The following is a 6,000-nucleotide window of genomic DNA, read 5'->3' as shown; positions in this document are numbered from 1 at the left end:
ACGATTTGATTTTGAACTCTAATTTCTTTATTTCGTAGCGCACATCGACCGGCCAATCTTCGACAGAGGAATATTGCATTCGAATATCCTCACTTAAACGAAATTGCCCATCATCAAATGTGGACAGCACATTATTGACATGGAAATGTTCCGCAAAATACTTTCACGTTTGTTGAATCCCACGCGCTGTTTGACGCCACTACGACTTTTGTTTGTCCTGTTTTTACGTTCGATTTCACGTATAATGTGTGATTCTCGCAGTGAGCGGAAAATGGTCTATTACATGCCATTAATATAGATTACTAACTCCTAAGCATGCTTAAAAAATCAATATCTTCATTTTACAGATCAATATGTACATTGTCAGTCTTCAGTAATGGAGCTTTGTCATTCAATTGAGGGATAAACTATTTAATGTACATTTGTATGAGTGGGTAGGGTTAAAACGTTGATTTTTTTTTTCAGGATTTTTAGCAATAGCTGTATTTTACTTTTACTTTACTTTCATTTCTTCTCTATAGTCTTTGGTATTATTCATGTTACAAAAAAAGATTCTCAATTCCAATTTATAATCCTTAGCCATGAATACATAGCAACAGGTATTGTCAGCATATTTACTTTGCTAGAAGTATATTGCCTCAGGCAGATTACATTGCTGAATTAAATTAGGTTCAACATTAACACCCTAAATGTTTTCAAATTCAATTTTACCTTCGCTAATATGACAGTTATGATAATTTGCCCTTGGGAGTACTACCCCGTTTATAGAAAGTACAGCAACAAAAATCAATTAACACTATCGATGTATATTGTGATTCAACAATGAACTAAGCCTTGAACTACACAATCAAAATGTCTGCTGAGAAAATAAACGCACAATTTGGTTATGTTAAATGAAATTATTTGCTTTATTGTATCAATTAATTTACTAAAATAACATTAATTAGGAGATGTATTCATAAAAATATTATGTGAATTATAATGTGGCAATCCATTGATACAAACTATGTGATATATATACGCAGACTGCATGTGAATACTAAGGAGCGTGAACAATGCCAATGAATTCCCTGTTGCAAATGAGTCGTCAAGGGCAACCTGAAGTCCCTTTCTAGGTATGTGTTCATTAAGTACACCGAATGAATACGTTTCATTCTACCCAGTAAGTCTTAAACGTAGCAATGTATCATGCATCTTGGTTATACGCCTGTCTTTTCACATCAGTCCTATATGCATAATAATAGAATCATAATACCTGTGTTGTCATTGTCAGCAATTTTATGAGAGTAGGTATTGTGCAAGCAGTGATACCCTGCAGGTTGATGATCTCAAACGCACTAAGCCAGAATGAGTAAACTAATGTCATATGGCTAATTTTCCAACCGAGTACAACACATCATACAGGCCAGTTGAAATTAATTCACATTGATTTATGACCTGTGATTCGTTACATTATTTTTAACAATTTTTTCCACTTTTTTTCTGAAAACTATCATTCTAAAGAACTTGAAATAATGAAATAGATATTCTAAAAAAAAAAAAATATTAGTTTCTAGATTGAGGGCTTTTAGTTTTGTCATTTGAACTGAATGAATGAAATTTAAATGTCTTCCGCTCTGGGGTATGAAAAAACCTGTTACTACATGCATATAACAGCCTAATTGCTAAAAGCAATTAACTGGCATATACATGTATGTGTACCATCTACATACATGTACATGTATATCAAGTTGTTGATGTATCAAGTAAAACTAAAAAGTGCCCAGTGTACTCCACCCACGCAGCGTTTCCCTAAGATTTCGATCACAAATCTATCACAAGTATCAGCCCTTAAACCACTGACATCATAATTGTACGTTCAGAGAGGTTTTCAGGCAGTCAGGACTTCAATAACAATAAATTTGAAAACCTTTAGTACTGATACCCTTAAAAAACATAGCAATATTTTAATGGAGATTACACGTACTATAATATGTTTTATTCTTGATACAAAAGCACTTCTTAAATTCAGAATGAGAAGGTTCTACATGTACATTATGTTTGTACCTGTAAGAATTCATATAGGTGTTTTTATTGGTACTGTACACTAGTAAATATTAACTTCAACTACACTAAATTACAACCACATGTAACTGGTTTACAGCTAGCCATAACAATACATATAAATTGTGTCTCATACAATGTATTAATAACATAAATAAATACTTGAATGAAAGCATAAGTTTATTGCAAAAAAAACAACAACAAAAACAGCCAATAGCTTTGCAGTTACACTTCTTTATTTATTTATTTTTTTTTTAGTTTTTTTTTTATTGGTAGTTAGTCAGTTAGCTAATTATTTCAATGTATCGATTCAATCTTGATATATGCCTTGAATTGTGCCAGCCTGTGGTGGTGGTTTGTTTCTTAAACATTCCAGCTCTACAAGTTGTAAGTACCAGTGGAATGTACAAGGCAAACATTACCATAAGCTTTGTCCCCCTCCCCCCTGTTACCTTGCTAAAAATACAGTCTATTGAAGTCAAATCAATCAGAAACTTCCGTGTTCACTATGTGTTGTGAAAAAGCATTTGAACCAAATCAGATTCTCCATGCAGTACGATGTATGAAAAGAGAAAAATATTTATACATAGAAATTAGAATCATGTGTTGCACTCAAACAAACAACAAACATAAAAGCTGTGAAATATACTGGTAACAGTTCATGCTACTTATACATGTGTGAGACTAATACAGATTACCAGCCATGCTTGGTGGTCATTTTGCAAGCAATGAAACTCATGCATCCAATCATAGACAGTATAGTAACCTACCATACTGTCTTTGATCCAATTTAGTATATTGTAAAATACTTTATTTTAGCTGGAATTAATTTTTGCTGAAAAGGCTTTTTGGGTGTTTTGTATGGAATTTATTTTCACTGACTTTTGATGAGTTGAATGTGAAATATAGGAAAAAGGTGTATTCGTTGAATTTTATTTTCACTGAATCATTCCTTCAGCAAAAATAGCGAAAATTAATTCCAAGTGAAAATAAAGTATTTTACAGTATATAATTTTTTATATTCAAACTTTGCCCAGACAGGTCAAATGTCCAACCTTTGCACACGGAAACATCTATAGCTGTTAAGAGACACTCAACAATATGATCTGTCATGATATGAAATTTGCAAACAAATTATTCATTTTAGAAATTAGAGCATTATATAAGTATATATTTGGATAATCAATAGAGTTAACTACCATAACAATGACCACAACAGTGATAATTAACAGGTTCATTATGAATGAAAATCTGATGACAAGAAATGTAGACATATTTCAATACCTGGCAATGAAGTAATCACAGCATAATCCAAAATTACTTCAACAAATACACTGTGAAGGGCTGAGTGTGAGCTTTTCTTGACAATTACTGTAAAATACTTCATTTTAGCTGGAAATATTTTTCGCTGAAAAGACATTTTTGATACTTTGTATGGAATTTATTAATCAACTGATTTTAGACAAGTTGAATGTAAAATATAGGAAAAAAAGGTATATTCGCTGGATTTTATTTTCACTGAATCATTCCCTCAGTGAAAATAGCGAAAATTGATTCCAAGCAAAAATACAGTACTGGTACTATTAATACAGTATTATTAATTATTTATTTTTGTATTTTGTATGTACATTATAAATACTGATTTAATTTTTTTTTTTTTGTCAAACTTTCAGAATGTTGTTCATGAAAAATTCTAAATTTATTTTCGGATAAAAATAAGAAGTCGCTCACACATGTTGAATTAAAAAAAAATAAGCAACAAGAAACATTTTTTTTTCATATATAGATGTACGCCCTGTGACATAATAGATTACTTTGTTCATTTGGTAAAACATTTTTGCTCAGTTTTACATAGACGAAAAAAAAAACACAGCTCATACTTTTCACCTTTTAACCAACATACTTTCTCGTCCAAATTTGTCTGCACTTAAAGTATTTTCAAAAATGAACCCTAATTTTGAAGCCAACAGGCAAAATTTGAATTAATTATCAGTTTTTACTCAAAAAATTTGGCTATTTTTGTCCCAATCTTCTGAAGGGAAGTGCAGACTATAAACAGGATTATTTTGTGAATTTGTGATTAAAAGAGGGTACTGCATGGTGGTGAAAAGGTTAAAATAGCAGAGTGACCTAAAAACTATTAGTCAGTTGACAGTAGTTCCAACATTTGTTTATAACCCGGGGGAGAAAATAAGCAGCGAGCAGGTAATTAGTTTAGTACCAGTCTTCTTTTCTAACAAAATCGTAATTCAACCAAATTATACATGGTGATTTCACCCTTTCATACAAGTAATGGTGTGTCATTCTTATAAAGGGATATACTTTAATTAATGGCTCTGCGGAATTAGTAACAAGAAACAGATAGTGAATTTTATTATGATGCACATATCTTTTAATATGTTAAAAAAGATATTGAGTTTAAGTTCATAATCAATACAGGTATTATTATGCTCAACTAAAAATTCTTCAATAGAAACACATATGAACCAAAAATTGCAATTATAAAATCATTATCATTAAAATATGACTTATTTTGACTCTAGAAACACCCTGTCATTCACATATGGAGTGTTAAAATATGCCTTAGCTATTCCATAATTGTAAATGCACATCACAACCAAGATCAGGGATAAAAAAACAAGCAATTTATTGAGATAAAATAAATAAAAAAACAAATAATAAATACAAATACATGTAAAATAAACCACTCTGTAAAATCAATCTACTAAACAACTACAAAATTGAAACAAGTCAAAATAAGGCTTGTAAATATAAACAATGAAGTACCTAAAATAAAATTGGGCAAAGGGGCCCCTTCGATCAGGTCACTGTCAAGGTTGGGGTCAAGGACACACTGCCACGGCCGAAATGTAGGGAGGTGGCCATGCAGATGGCCGTCGAACCCTGTAATGGGGGTCAGGATGGAGTCCTTTTCTCAAGCGGAGGGCATGAGAAGACAGAACATGACCGAAGTGACCCCCATGACATATGGAGTGTTAAAATATGCCTTAGCTATTCCATAAATATGCCTATGTTACCAACATAATCATAGGAACTACTAATAGAGCAAATACGATAATACCACAGTTGAACACCTTGCACACAGAGACAGCAAAAATCCCTAGACGTATAACGATCATATAATGCTGTAAACTATATTATAATATGGTGCACTGTCCATTACTCAGTGAAACACTACATTCTCATTGGTTGATCCGTACTAAGTTCAGCCTGTTATCATCTATGGTGTTTGTGTGGCTTGTTAACATTCAATGTTTCCCTACATTTGTATGCATAATTTATACAACAACAAACCATTATATTTTACAAGCTAAGAAATTCTGGTCATTTTCATCTAGAAATTTTAACCTCTATGTGTCTACAAGGAACCACTGCATGTATATTAAAACGAGAGGGTGTCACCTGCGCATGCGCAGGAATTGAGTCCCAAGTGATGATAACAACACACGCTAAATACGCAAAGGCTCATGGGTAGACACTTGTTTGTAAACAATGACACGCTATGGCCATCTGACGCATGCGCAGGTGACGACTCCCTCGCTTTAAATTTGTTGACAGTTCATGGTATTATAATTGAAATAACGGATCACGCACTGTTTTTTGTGTGATAACAGGGACCAGACAGAGATGTTCACTTAAATAGTTGACAAGACAGACTTAAGCTATTATAGTGCACATCCCCGTCCTTGCCCTGTTTTTTAAACAATAATGAATTTACAACACACAATAATGGAAATGCATTATCTTTTATTCCATGAATAGTGTACCACTGTTCAAAGAATAATATTCATAGTTTGTGTATCACTGTATCAGGCTTTAGCTAACCATTCACTAGTTTAAACAAAAAAACCAGTTGGTATGCATCCTAGCTCCCACATAAAATCACATAAAATGAGTTATTGTTAAACTGTTTAACATGTACATGTATAGACATAT

This window comes from Saccoglossus kowalevskii, chromosome 7 (genome assembly GCF_978046115.1).
Source record: "Saccoglossus kowalevskii chromosome 7, keSacKowa6.1, whole genome shotgun sequence".
Taxonomy (NCBI): Eukaryota; Metazoa; Hemichordata; class Enteropneusta; family Harrimaniidae; genus Saccoglossus; species Saccoglossus kowalevskii.
The sequence above is the reverse complement of the archived record's forward strand: the minus strand, read 5'-3'. Positions refer to the sequence as shown.